The sequence below is a fragment of the Neodiprion virginianus genome, chromosome 5, assembly GCF_021901495.1.
Source record: "Neodiprion virginianus isolate iyNeoVirg1 chromosome 5, iyNeoVirg1.1, whole genome shotgun sequence".
Lineage (NCBI taxonomy): Eukaryota > Metazoa > Arthropoda > Insecta > Hymenoptera > Diprionidae > Neodiprion > Neodiprion virginianus.
In genome coordinates, this window is record NC_060881.1 from 26,646,357 (window position 1) to 26,661,747 (window position 15,391).

Here is a 15,391-nt window from a genome sequence, read left to right on the forward strand (position 1 = left end):
ATGATACGTGATATTGCACATTTTTATTTCGTCTTTCCATGAATTTTTAGCTCAAGGTCCTTTAAGGTAGAGGAAAAAAAATATTGAATAGAGATTTCGGTTTCCTCCTCGCGTATTCTGTTCCGTCGGAAAGAGTTTCGTGAATCCGTTTCTGCTGGCGCAAGTTGTCGTCATCTTTCTTTTCACACCCTCTATATTTACGTCCTCATTGAAGTACAGATATGAACGTTACATCGACACATAGCCACATTCTCAAAGTTTCTAATGGGATTCGTGTCACGTACGCTGTCACACACATGTTCGTTTTTCGAGAAATCCACGAACGATTCCAGGTTACGGAAGAAAAGACGGTGTCGTTGCAAAGAACGTTGTAACGGTTTCCAAGTTATCTGAAATCGAGAAAAAGGGAGAGAATGAAACTTAGCGAACGCATAGAAGTAAAACAGATCCTTGACGAAGAATGCGTCACCCCGTGTATAAGGTACATGTCGCGGCATGGAAACCCATGACACGTAAATTTATGTATGTATACGTAACGTCACACCGTATAATGGTACACCTTTACCTGTGTTACAAACGTGTGGAGATCGTGATGCTCGATTTCCCTGATAGAAAATCAAGAAAAGACGCGACAATGGCTGAAACCAGACTCCTATTAAACCAAGACTCTTTTGTGAAGACCCTCCCTACATACGTTTCGTCATTGTGCGCCCATTACTGTTGTTATTATTACTATTATTTAGCGTATAACCACCCATGCACCCACCAAGGTGTGAAGTAAGCTTGTGTCCATTCGTTCGTTGCATTGTCCGTAACCGTTTCACGTATGTTCGCAAATACGTCTGGGCCAGAGGTGGTGGTGGTGGTGGTGGTACCGTATAGTTATAAGGGGATCCGTGTAGCACCTGGGAAGTGTAATGTTGCGACCGAGGTGGTGTACACCCTATTATGATAATAATTTGATACAAAATTTATACCAAGGTAGGAAGGTACGGTTGGTTATAGGAAAGGCAGACCCCTTGGAGGGCTTTTCAAAACATGCACATAGCGCAGACGATGCTCAGAATCGTCGTTGAATTCGTTCCAATAACCAGCCAGCGATAAATCATGTCAAATTTTTTACATTTCGCATTTGACATATTACAGAAGCCATTATCAGGCATTTGTTTCATCTGCTTTTACCATCGTAGAATTTTCTTCATCTCCGAAAGTGATCACGGACACGTCCATCGTAATCCAGTGCTTTGTCTGATTCTCCACGTTTTTCGTACAGACCCTGCCATGGGGCCCCCTTTGGACGGTCCAATATTACCGTCGAGAACCCATAGAACCTAATTCAATATGGCGGAGTCAATTGCGAACGTGAACACTTCACCGGCCTCTCATCGTCCTATTCTCGTTCTCTTTGCACGTCTCTCCCCTTTACGGTGTTCGCATGCTTCGAGGTCTTTTTTCCTCCTTCAACTCGTCATCTCCTTCCTACCCTCACTTTCGCACAAGTATATAACAGAGATACCATCGACTTTGAAACACAATCGATACTCGTTGAGACACGCGTCACGCCCTTTCTTTTTCCCTTTTTCACATTTCTCCCTTTTTCTTTATTCTATATCCTTATCTGCTCGGCGTCCTTCGCGTATACAACGCCATCCCGCAATACATTCACCCACGTCCAGGTTATACCTTCGCGTTTCTGAAGGGCCGGTGAAGAAAAGCCGGCGATTCTAGTGTCGCATTCAAGGGATGTATGCAGGATCAGGATTCTCGTCGGTGTTCAGTTATAGATGGCGCGTGATATTCTGACGATAGATTTTATCCCTCCCGCAACTTATAGGCCGACATTGGATTTCACGGTTATTTTTTGGTGAGTCATTTTGCTTCACGCGTTATGCTATGTATAGCTGACGATGCTCATACGAAATCTAGATTACGGATACCGAATCAGTCCAATAGATATTTGTGTTTTGGAAACACCGAATTTATCCCCGTGTAATTGGGAAGAAAAAGTAACGGGGTTAGCCGTCGTTCGGATAGGAGGAGGTAATTATTTTACCAGAAAGAATGGGATGGGAATTGATTGGGAATTGTGTTTTTCCAATTCAGTCAGAGATGGGCGGTTGCAGTCAGAGACTGTTATTTCTGCATCGACGTTTTGCAACAGCGGGTGCACGCCGCTATAACTGTATTATACAAGTGCATCGTTTTATCAGTTTTTCCACCTTCTTTCTATTCCTTTTTTCCCCCTCCCCCCTCATTTCTCGTTTTGTTTCTCTGCAGATTCTTTGTTTTCCCGCCATTTCCCACGTTACGCGACAAGGAAATGGCAAACAAATGAGCGTCGGTTCCGCTGCAATCCGTCGCTGCAGATTATGTCCTATCTATTCGACGATCCAAATCCAGCAGAGTTCTTTTTCTCCCATTACAGAGGTTCAGGTGTCCTTCGTCTAGGTATAAATGGAAAAATCTCGTGGATCTTTTCTCTCGAGAAATCTCCTTGGGATTATTTTCTTCTCGGTATAATTGTACAGGGACAAATATATACGGAAAATGGATTTTCCCAGAAACAAAAGAGAGGTGGAATAAGAATTCTGTCCTGCGCGCCCATTATTATACAGTATTTTTCGCCCAACATTTTTTAACGATACCATTATATTCTTGCATGTCTGTATTCTTATAATCCAGGCACGCTGCACTAGAAGTCTGTTTCGAAAGTCTTGTTAGCGAGAATGACTTGTGGATTTTTGAGTGAACAGAGGGAACACTCGTACCTAAATACCTGTACGAGCAGTTTGGGTACACCTCAGAGTCAAACGGTAGCCAAGTGTCGGTTACATGATGACAAATAAACAAATCTTGTGCCAATTAGTCGATAACTTTCGCTTTCACAGAAGTATACGAGTTACACGCTATTACGACGAACGATCCTTTACATTGCGTCCTAACCATGGAAAATCTATGGTGTTGGTGAAAATCCAATTGTGTGACGGGTGAAAAAGTTGACCGATGCCTTTTTGACTCAATATCAATTCAGTGTTACTCGATATATAAAGGATTCTCATGCTTTTCTTCTGAGTTCCAACGTCTTCTGTATTTCTATACGAATTTTAACGAAACGTTAACGGGAAGATCTCGAAGTGATCATGTTGTTCGGACTTTTTACTCGAAGTGGGTATTTCAGTTCCATTGTGATGAAGAAACACTTCCAGCAGGAAAGTATCGAAGATGCTTATTTCGTGTCCTGTAAAGTATGTTTCAAAGCCAGCTAGTCAAAATTTGGGTTCTGAATTTTGTGAGTTGTAACGCGTGTTAACTACGAAATCCGTCGGATAGGAAAATGGTTCCGTATGTACCAAACGTGCACGTCGTAAAGATTAGGCGAAAAATGGTTTCAATGGTATTTGAAATTGAAGAGTTTATACGTAGTTTCTTGTTCACTGTCACTTTGCTCGTTTAACAAGTTATAGGTAACCGTTATACCGAATACTCGTAAGAATTGGAAGGTTGGTGCGGGGGTTTGGCAATATCTTGACGAACGAAGGGAGCCCGAAAAGGCTCTACGAGTGTTAACCAGGAACCCACTTGAGAACTCATTGACTTTGTTCATTGATTTTACGTCAATCTAGACGCAGTCAGCGGCAACCCCTCTCGGAGTCTAACTACATATGTATCAGCGTATACACGGACTATGTAACTTGTGAAAAGGGGAGGCTCCTACATGATGCGTTTATCGTAAGCGACGCTCAGGGTTTTGGCCTTTGGGGCTACGCGGCACGCACACACCCCCTGGCTAAGGGAAATAGAATAGAAATGACCCCCCCAGAGAGTCGAGAGACTCGCATTAGCGACACATGGTCGAGTGACAAAGGACGTCCCTCGAATTTAGGAGCTACCCTTAGGGATATTTCCACTACATATGTATGGGGACCGAGTTACATAAGGGTCGGACGATGGCTGGGGGCTGGGGGCTGGTTGAGGGGCGGACTACGCGCCAACCCTTCGAACGCTGACGCCATTTTAGAGGATACGAATTCAGAACTATTTTAGAACTCGCTCTTTTCACATTATCACCCAATATACAACGTTCCGATTATTTTTAGTATTTTAATCGCGGATCAAAGAATTACAGAAATTCTTGCTTAAACTTTTGAACTGGTATGCATGTATGTTCGTAATGCTAGCTTATGTACATCAGGTGATATTCATTAACACCTTAACCGACTCGAGTTCGATTATATACGAAATATGTGACAATGCATCCCAGTCATTGCCGTATAATTCGTATAGAATCGAACGCGGATTTTGCTTTGGACCGAAAACAAGTTAGCCGAAAGGTTGAGGCATTAACGAATATTACCGTACCTGTGATAAAGTACCCTAAAAATTTGGAGCTTGTTAGAAAAAATTGAACTTAATTAGATGGGTAAACCACTAACCGAAATCTTTTTTAGCTAGTACTCAGCATAGAAAAATGAACCAATCAAGTCACGGTTTTATCGTGCTGCAAGTTGACAGTGGTGATGTGAATTATCCGTCATAACATAACTGGGTGCGGTATAAGCGTCAGAGTTTGAGTCGCGAGAGGTGTGAGGCTTGACTGTCAACATTAGCTCATACCTGACCTCGGCTGTTGGCGTTACTAGATGTTAGAACGGTATAGAAGCTTTTCCCAATACCAACAAGGTACTTACAACAAGCTCCGACGGTGGGCTTGTGTCGTCTTTGTTTTCCCACACTCCATTGCGAGTCACGACACAGGTTTCGCATCGGTACCTATCTACTTGAGTGACACTTTTTTTAATGGATTGCCAATCGAGCTGTAACATCTGAGCGGTCCCAGATTTGGGTTAAAAAGTATCCGCTGGATGCTGAAGAATGGGAAAAGACAAGAGGAGAACGAAGAGAGACGTACAGTCAGTCAGTCGGTCGGTCTGTCTGTCTGTCTGTCTGTCCGTCTGTCAGTCTGTCGCCACGGCGCGAGGAGATGAGACAAAGGATGATTTGGCTGCGGGAGGATCAGTCTCGTCTTCTGTTATAGTGTCGTAATCCTGCTGCCGACGGCCTCCATTGGGCATGGAGTCTGGACCGGGAGATGATCCTGATTCGAGAGTCCAGACTACGACCTCCACCTCCTCTCGCTCATCTTCAACTTCAGGTTCCTCGAGTTCTCCTGTCCCGCGATCATCGTCGTCGGGACGTCGACGTCGACGGCGAAAATCCGGGAACCCGGACTACGGGATTATTGCCTTGTTCACGTCACTGGGATTATATCGACCGCGAAAAGTTAATCAGCTACATTTTCACCATAGACCCTTACGTATCTGGCTAGCCTTGTACCTTCCTCGTATACAGATAGCTCGGGTTTCCGCCATTCGATACTATCTCTGAGCCCTCCCTGCACTTATTTGGCCTGTCACACGTGAAAACCTCACTCAATACTGGATATAATGAGAGTGTGTCAAGTGTTTTCTGCTTGTTGCCGATAAGCATTTGTTTCACGTCTTTTATTCTCTTTTTTTTTCTATTTCATGTTCAGAACGAGGGATTTAAGCTTCGCGGTTTTAATTTTTCAACACTTCAAACTTATCCGGACGTGATTTTGGATAATAAAACGTCTCTGTCTCTAGAAATTTCAATTGTCCGGCGATATTATTATAGCGGACTAATCGGACTGGATGGCTCCGCAGTATTTAGGACGAAAAGAATGGAGTTCGACGACGTGAGATGAGATGGATGATGACACGTACATTTATTGTACGCGTTTACAACGCCTTTTCACATTTGCAATTTACCGATACGTAATGTGACGTTGTAACTCCGTGTACAACGCGGTAGACTACATTGTGCACGCTTATATACGTAATAGGTATTAATGTGTGGCCGAGGTTCGTTAATGACGGAAATAATAATCGTCGCAGCTTGTATCGAAACTTGACAATGCAGTCCGCACTGCAACGTCACGTACGGCTAATTCGACACGCTTTACCGAATCGTGCAGGCTCGTGTTCGTACCCAGGAATTGATTTTCAACCCTCAATTCCAGCCGCCATCGCTTACATGTAGTTTCAGACGGACTTTTATAGAGACGTGGTGAACGCGACGAAGCGGATGAAAAAATTTAACGATTCTGCCGAAGGTGTTTGTTCGGCAAAATGACCGCGAGAGAGAGAGACCAGAGATGAAGTGAAAAAAGTAAGAAACGTTTGTCTAAACTTTGAAAATTCAAGTTACAAGATTTTTTTACGGGAGATGACGTGGCAGATTTTAACGGACTCGCCACGTGAATTTTCGACGAGATGGCACACCCGCAATGTGCATAAATTAAATCGTGGTATGGATAAGTGGGTATCGCCGGGAGATGTCTAGGTCCTGTAGGCAGACACGGAACCTGGAACAGGATTCTTTCCAGACTCCTTAATTTACTGGCGTGGTTTGTTTGGTAGGTAGTCATAACATTGGCGTGGGTACAAATTATAGGTTGCGTAGGGACCGTGAAAAGAAGAAATGAAAAAATAAGAATAGAAAAAAAGAAAACACCGTAGAGGAGGATACCTGATGCTGCATGAGACGGAGAAAATGAAAGATGTTGGGGCTAGATTTCGGACTAAGAAGCTTCTGCGGATTGGACGAAGGATACAAATTGTAAAAACATACTCTGACGATGAATGAGATAGTCTAAACGATCCAAGATGTCATCGCCATGTTCTGTCGAAGTTATCGAAGGACAAAAGATATAGGTGGAGAAAAGAACCGACTACTATTCACAGTTCATATCTTCTCTCTCTTCTTTTGATGCATAGCAATGTGCACCGAACGACGGTGATGTAGTTAGGTAAGTATTATGAAAGCTCTGGTATTATATATATATATATATATAATAGAATGATAGAATATGTAGAATGATTATCCGTCCAACTAAGTGTTGCTGACGTGGGCCAGGCCAGATGTTTGTCTAGACGTAATATGGTAGGTAGGTACGTGTTTTATCGGCCTACTGCAGGGTGCAGTCTAAACCTTTAACTAAAACCATAACCTCGAGAGTGATGACAGACAAATGATGAGGAGAGTCATAACAGACGAGGATGAGCTAGTAAAGGAGATAATGATACTGGAAACATAAGTCAAAGTGCCTCCCTCGATGACGAGGCATAAAATTCTAAATACAGGATAAAAATTGTTGCTCGTAATAAAATGAAACGAAATGAAAGAAAAGAGTACAAACGAAAGGAGGAAGACATTAGGTTAAATTGTTGCCGCGAGTCAATTTAACGGGTGAAACAATTCTCGGAATAAAATTTCAACTAACATTAAGTGTATAATATGCTGAGAATCAGGGTATACAATAATTGGTAGCTCCAACAGATTACTGCGAACGATCAAAGATAAGTACTTTACATCTGGTCGACTGGTTTCAAGTCCACATTGTACCACACTGTATACCAATTGTTGTGTGACTTGTAGTGAAGTTGAAAAATTTCTCGATGTTATTCGAATCGTTGCGTCAGACCATAAATTAGTGGAGAGTGATGTGAAAATGAAGTAAGTAGGTACGGAAAGAACCTCTAGGAAGAGAATTACAGGCCACTTTTAACACGAGGGTACTAAACCCATGTTATATTCAATCTATTCTTTGCAACAATTTTGACAGCGATTCTAATTACCTGTACTGTATTTGATTTAAGATTTGACGAAGAGGAGATTCTCTCGTTGAACATTCGAGTATGCACGGTGTACCTGGAGGAACTTGGTATTCGAGTATTTTTATTTATATTTTTTTTTTTTCAAATCCTTCTTCCTTTGTCAAATTGTTTCTTGCGCTCTCCGAGGCTTGCAAATTCAAACGCCCTCGCTTACTTAGCATTCGGTGTCACGTACCGGTGGAATTTAATACATCAAAAACTGTGGCGAGTTCTCCGGGCTCTCTGCTCTCCCCGCTGCTCCCCTCTTCCAGCCTATCCTATCCTATCCTATCCTATCCTATCCTCTTCTCAGCTCCTCTCTTCGCTCCCCGGCTGACAACCGATGCTACATCCTGCTCGACATTCATTTGTTAACGTTACACGTGGACTTCCCCGCGAGGCTCATCTTTTGTTTCGCGAGAGGGCGTTTCCCATTGGCCGATCTCTCATGGGCGTATCGGCCATGACAGTTTTTCAACTATCAACCGGAATATACGATCCAATACCATATGACGCTGGGCGTGACTGGGCGGGGTTTTCTACTCGGCTGTGTTCGGTTAGCTACGAAACTTTACGACGGTGTTCGTACCATTATTGTTATACCCGGTATCGTTGTTATGATTATTATCATTTCACCGATTTTGTTACTGTTATTATTATTGTTTCGTTACACACTTCGTAGGTATCTCCACTTTCACCGTTCCCTGCTACCCAATCGGTAAGTAATTCGCTGTTCTTCAACCAAGGGCTTCACATGTAATCCCATAGATGGCGCCAGCTGTATACCGGAAACTACTTTTCACTCGAAGCACCAATTCTCGTAATCGATCCTCCCTGAGTAACGATTGTCAGATGTTTTTTATTCTTAGAATTATCTACAATATCAGGTTTCCTAGTTTCATCTTCAACTCTCTCAAACCGTATTTTCAATTGATTTCCCAACCGGTTAACTTATCCCTACTGTTTTATGCTTTATTGTTACATAATCGGAAATCCTTCTCCTCGGTTTGTCGCGCTTAAACAGATCACGAGAAAAGAGTTTTCGATTTTTTTCGAAGGTTGTATAAATACTCCGTTACTTTTTCTCTATTTTCCAATTTTTTTAACGTACTAACATCAACAAGCATGGTACCTACTACGTAAGGTGTCGCCGTCTGGCGTCGGCGGATCGAGAAAAACTACAAACGCTGCAAAAGAGAGAAGACGCGAAGAGAAGACAAGATGGGGTAAGGGTGGGGTTGAAAACAGTAGAGTACCAAAGGAACTGGACGTTCGAATGTCCAGTGGCTACGGTCGAGTGGCCGTCGGTAATGCCCGGATCGACATCGCCGCGGTAAAGGTCAGGGGTTTTGATATCCTGGACACCCACGTGCTCGCGATAATTCGAATTAATCATTGCTAATTGGCAGGCCTTGAATAATACTGGGTACCTATGCGATATGCATACATGTACAATATACACGAAGATACTGGCCTACGTTTGTTTGACACATTCATCATCGCCGATGCTTGAAACGCCGCATAATGACAGATAATTTGAAGGTTCTTGAATTCACGCTGTGGTGGCAGAGCATGCAATTATAATCGAACCACCATAAAAAATGAGGAGTTGAAAATATGTGGAGAAGGCCACGTCATACAGTTTGGAATTTTCGCTGCCGGATACATTTACACGCTGACCGGAACTTGTTTCACTTGTTTATTGATACTTGGGGTTCGTAGTGACTTCCACCACTCGGCATCGTTCTCGGTTCCATTGTGCGTTATCACTGTACTTTTCATATCGCTTGGGTGTATGTTCACCGAGTATCAGGTATTGATCGTGACATTTGTGTGTACATGGAAATCTCGACGGTTTTACTATAAAACAGAAGACTAGATTTTTGATCAACTGCGAATGGCTACGTAACTCAATTCTACTATTCATCACCTTTAACGGAATGTCAATTACATAATGCAACTATAGAGACTACACTGCTTTACGTTTGGGGCTCATATCCTTCTAGGATACTTTAAGTTGCTACGAAACTTCGGATACAGCGTGTCAATATACTTTTTACACACCGTAACGAGATAGGAATCTGCATCTAAAGGTTACTAAACTAAACACCGGTTAACGTTGCTGAAATATTTTGCTAGACTGAGCTATCCTTGATAATAGAACGCGTCCTGGACACTGACAATCGACCTTTGGACATCCATGCGCTGAGAAGAATCGACTTTCGGTTCTAGTCTAATTCGTATGCTAATCATCGGTCTGTTTAACATATTACTTTAACGAGAAGTTTATCGTTCATGTAGACATAATTTGGTAGCGCTGTAGGTTTTGTGTACAGACCATGGATTATAAGGGGGGTAGAGTGATGAATTAGGAAGACGAATAATAACGAGTATAATCACGTGAGCTGCGTAGTAATACATTTTTAATTCTTGCGAGAAGTATACGTAGGTACGCACCCTGTGCATTATATGCATGCCGGGCAGGAAATAGGCGCGTATTATCACGCATTCGGGATATCGCTGACTGATCTGTGCCGGATATCGCGTAGGCACATCGCGCGGGTCGTTAAGCTCCGGCACAACATTGGACAGGTATTGTATACTTTTTGCTCGATACCCACACACGCAGAAGGAGAAGCCAGCACGCACATACGTATACGACCTCCGTAATACCATCTATCCAGCAAATTAGTAACCACCACCACCACCATATCCGCAACTTTTCTTTACAACTGTATTAGCACGTCCTGCATGTCATTGGTTTGGGTATTAAATTGAACAGGTGAACGCGTCTTTGGGATGGTGATGATGTTCACCGTTTGGAGAAAATGTTTTCTTCCATCACTTTGTACTGTAAAGGATACAAGCTTTCTTCTTCGAGCAGTATATTTCTCGGTGAATAATACATCCGTGACCGTGTGTGCGCGTCTGTGTAAATATGCGTACACAGCGAGAAGCGACGGGGTTCGCGTAATTGCAAAGTGTCGGTTGTCGGTGACGTAGTCGTCGCATAAACACATCACGAGTCAGAGAGGTGTTAGAAGTCAGGCACTAACGCGTTGTACCGGAGGCCTGAAACGTCGGCGAGAAGTGAGCTACGGTGATGACAGTAAACCGCAGAGCGCATAATGTGCCGGTGTCGTTCAATCAGTGATAGAGTGTAACCGCAAACCAATATGTTATATAATGAAACTGCCGCCCGCGAACGAGGCAGTCCAGGATGTATCTCTAGGTAGGTATGTAATACATGTGTCCAACGGGCTCGCAGAAGGAGAAGCAAAAAAAAAAAGCAAGTCAGGGATGTAAAACTCAAATGGAATCATTGTTCATTAACAGCACCACGCGGTTCTTCTTCAAGACGAGCAACGACAATGTCGTTGATCGTATCTGAAGCTCTGCTATTTATGGTTCGCATCATCTGTTTCATGTCACGCCACACGCATTGATCTCGATAATTTCTGGCCGGAATTGCTTTCATCCAAGGTACCTATACCACAGCGTTCGTGAATTTCGTTCGATTGTTCCGATGTGGCAAAAAGAAGGCAAGGAATTTAATCGACACGTGAGTCGTGACGTTCACTCCGTTGGGGTTGATCTCTGACTTGAGTTTGAAGAAAGTCAGAGATTCTTGAAAATCTTTCTAGTCAGGGGTGGTTGGCAACGTTGGACGAGGAGGTGCTTCGGGGCTGGGAAAGGAGACGGGTGGATAGAGGGTGGGTGTCGAATTTAAATAATCTTGCAGACTTTCGCCAAGGGGGTGTCGGGGGCGCGACGGGAGGTAAGGGAGAACGGGCTTGGTGCTGCTGGTGCCTCGGCTATGGGAGAGAGTTTTATAAGGGCGTCTCGCACCCTGTAATCTTGGGCCACGTGCAGAGCGGTGCTAAACCAGAGAGGGGAATATTCTACGGTAGGCAGTAGACAGTGGTTGCTGCTGCTGCTGCTGCTGCAGGAGAAGTGAAAAGAGAAGAGAAAAGGGAAAAAGAGGAGAGACGGTACCGTGGTGCAGGAATTGACTGACTGGATATCCAGGCTCGTGTCAGCCAGGAGATGATAAATATCTGATAGGAATGTCGAATGGTTTCGTAGTGGGTTACACTCCGTGCTTTATTCGTACCGCGTATACACGTTGTCGTACAACTAATACAACGTTCACTAAAAATTCATCACTTACTCTCTCTCTCTCTCTCTCTCTCTCTTTCTCTCATCGCGCGATTGTTTGGACAATGGACCACATTGTAGGCGCACGCTTTGTAACATTAACGATGCTGATACACACGTGTACTCAGCTCCATCGATGCATGTACGTCCTTTATTTTCTCTTCCTTTTGTAAGTTAGTTCAGACGTCTCTATCACCGCTCTTCAACCTGTGTTCAAATATCGTTGATTCACAATCTCAATGTCGAATTGAACGCAATTATTTTGCTTTTCGATTAACGTATTACAGTTTGCTTTGATATTCCGACAGATTATCGGGGTTTCGTTTCATTCGTAACAACAGTACTACTCTTGACTCTTGCTGATACAGTTATCACAGTTCATCTATCCTCCACAAGTCTTGTGCAATATTCCTCGACGTCCGAAAGTTCGTATGCAAGGAAACAATCGAGAAACACCGTCTTACGGTTACTCATCTCGTTGTCTCGAATTATCGGAGCTTCGCAAAGATCACGGATGTCAAGTTACCATTATGAGCAACAGCTCTACGGTTCATTCTATCGTAAAACAAAAAACAAGACTTGTGGTTCGTCACGCTAATTAAGACTACACCGATTTACACCGGCTCTCAACTTATCCAGGCCTTTTACGAAGCTGTCAGGGTATCAAACCTTAAGCCCTAGTGTGGAAGGCACGTATTCGCACAGCATATGGCAACATGTCAGAATTGCAATGGTGCGTTTGAATGACTGCGCTGAACGTTGTCTAGGATTGATTGCGTTATGGTAAGTGGAAAGTGTAATTTATACGTTGATTTTTGCGTAGCTTTTGCTGTACGATGTACGATTCTTGGAAGGGCATTTCTCCTTTCTGTACATCGACGTCGCGGCTGTACGATGGTTAGAGATCGAGTTTTTGTTTCTCCTATTCTTGTTTCTCGTATATATAGTTTTGTTATTTTATTTAGGTACATCTTTGTCTCTCACCGAGTGCCCTCCCTTCTCGCTCGATCTACGTTTCCGAGGCTTTGATCTTCGGCCTGAGTTCGAACTCGAGCTAGATCTCGCTGAATGGGTATACCTACACTCTCCGATGATGATAGAGTCGTCAGGTCCGCGGGATCGGTAAGACAGATAATGTAGTTTTATTATAATATCAAACGCGTCTTCGGAGCTGCTAGTGTCCTGTTGAACAGCGGGGATCCGACTCGAGACCATGATCGATTTGACGTGGGCAAACTTGGCGCGTCATGAGACACACCACAAAACTAAACGAAACCCCAACGTAACCCCAAGCCGACCCGACCCAACCAGACCTTGTAAAACACCCACACCATTTGTTTACAAGCATTGTAAAAGGATAAAAACAAATTCCTTGCGCAAATCGTTTGCAGTAGGAGAATTTAACGAAGGACGTTTTTTTGGAGGAAATTTTCATCCCGAATGGTGCAGATTTCGAAACTCGAGAACCCTGCGCTGGGTACAACTGTATTATTTCGTCGGAAAGTTTCGTTGCGTGTTTCAATTATCAGCATTACCCGCAATAGGTGAACGGTATTGCGAGAGGGGTCGTATATTCTCTTGGCCTCGGAGAGTGAAGAATCACTTCATCATAATCGGTCATCTGCCGGTCATTTCGCCCCGCAGACGTTGCGGTCGGCTGTGGGACCCCCTGCGGTGGTCTCGACGCCCAAGATATCTTAGCCAGGAACGAAATACTTTGCTGACAAGCAAAGAATTTGATATCATGATTACCCAGCTCGCCGGATCGTTTCTAACAATTCTTTGTCCTCCCATCTTCGCCCTCTTCTACATCGTTCCCTGCGCTATCATTATAGTATTTTCCTTGCCTCGGCATTCTTTTATTTATTTTTTTTTTTTTTTCTCACTTCCAACGCTCTTCACCAAAAATTTAGGGGTGTTGAAATTAGCGAGCCAAGTGTACCGGGGAGTATGTCATAATTTTTTTCGAGGAGGATGTAATATTAATAAATGTTTGAACACGTACCCCGGTCTGGTACCGCACCGTACTGGTGATATAATTTGAGCTCACCCCGTATTTGCCTTTCGAATCTTTCAATTCTGTCCCTTTCGGTGCGCGCTGCTCTGTCGGCTTCCCGTCCCCGCCCCCGCCGTCCCGAGCCTTATTCAGTCTCGGTATTCGAGTGAACATGGCCTCATTACCAAAGCAAATATCTTATAGTCACCGTAGACTGAACACGCGAGACGCGAGGCAAAGACGACGATGGTTCGATCGAGCTGACGCGCGGAGACGGGCGGGTCATGAAAAGGGATGAAAAATAAAGATGCAGGATATATATACCCGGGTCGATTCAAGTCTATCCTCTTCTACTCCCGCTACTCTCTCAATTCAATCTTTTGCCAACTTTCCCCTCGTCGATGGATGGATGGATGGAGGGAGGTTCTCAAGAAGCGGGAGTTCCTCACACATTCATTGCTCTTTTATCAATCCGTCGGTATCAAATTTGTGTCGTGAATCTTTTCCTTTATTTCAATTCCGAATAAAAAAATTTTTAAAATTCTGCAAAAGAAATTGGTGTCATCGACAATTGCAATTATTCAGAGATCCAGTTTCTTCATTGTGTGTCAGAAGGAGGGTACGACTGTAGGTACGTAATGATTACCACCTACACGTCTATCGGGCATAATTGACATTCGTCGACCATTTCCCGCTCGATCGTTCAAACTACAGTTTAAATTTGCGTACGATTCGGTTAAATTGATCCTCATCATGCAGTGGCGGACTGTACAGTCGCATCCAAGCCGCGTACCGGCGTTGGTATCCTTCTTTGGGGCTAGATTGAATCGTCAATTTGTCTAGCATTATCCAGAGCAACGGGCGTCGCGACGCGACGAGGGACCGAGACTCCCGGCGAAGTAAACGCGAGGCTGAAGGTTCGGAAAGGTTTTCCAAAGGCTTCCAAAGGTTCCCAAAGGCTCCCACTATTCCTCGTCCTCCTCGTTCTCCGGTCCACAACCAAAGGATTTCGTGTATTTAGGATAACAAGCTGTTCTGACTTCGATTCGTATGCAGGACTCGCAGGGCTCCTTTATATTGACATATCGTCGCACGTGATCCAAATACATGCGACATTATATACCAAATTCCTCGAACAAAGCGCCCACTATACACGCCCTGGTCCCCTCTAGCTTTCTATCCCCAGCTTTCTCTCTCTTTCTCTTTCTCCTTCTCTCCGCCGAATGCCGGCTCGTCTCTTCTTCTACGCGACCCTCGATCGCCTGTACAACAGTTCGCAGGACTCGCTCCCTCATCCACTGCAAATCGTCTATAAACGCAAACAAATTGCTCGGAAGACAATCGCTCGACGTTCATTTCCCTTCCGCATCGAATGATTCCCCGTTTTCAGCATCCCTTTATATCCATCCTCTCACGTGTATTTTTATGCAACCTCTGTCGCCAGTCCGCAAGGCTTGCCTTCGAAAGTTTATCGAAAGAGTTACGTAGAAAAGGGTTAACGATTTTCATCGTCCTTTTAGCTCTCTCGAATCTCGACTTTTACATTATTTTCAATCGATCG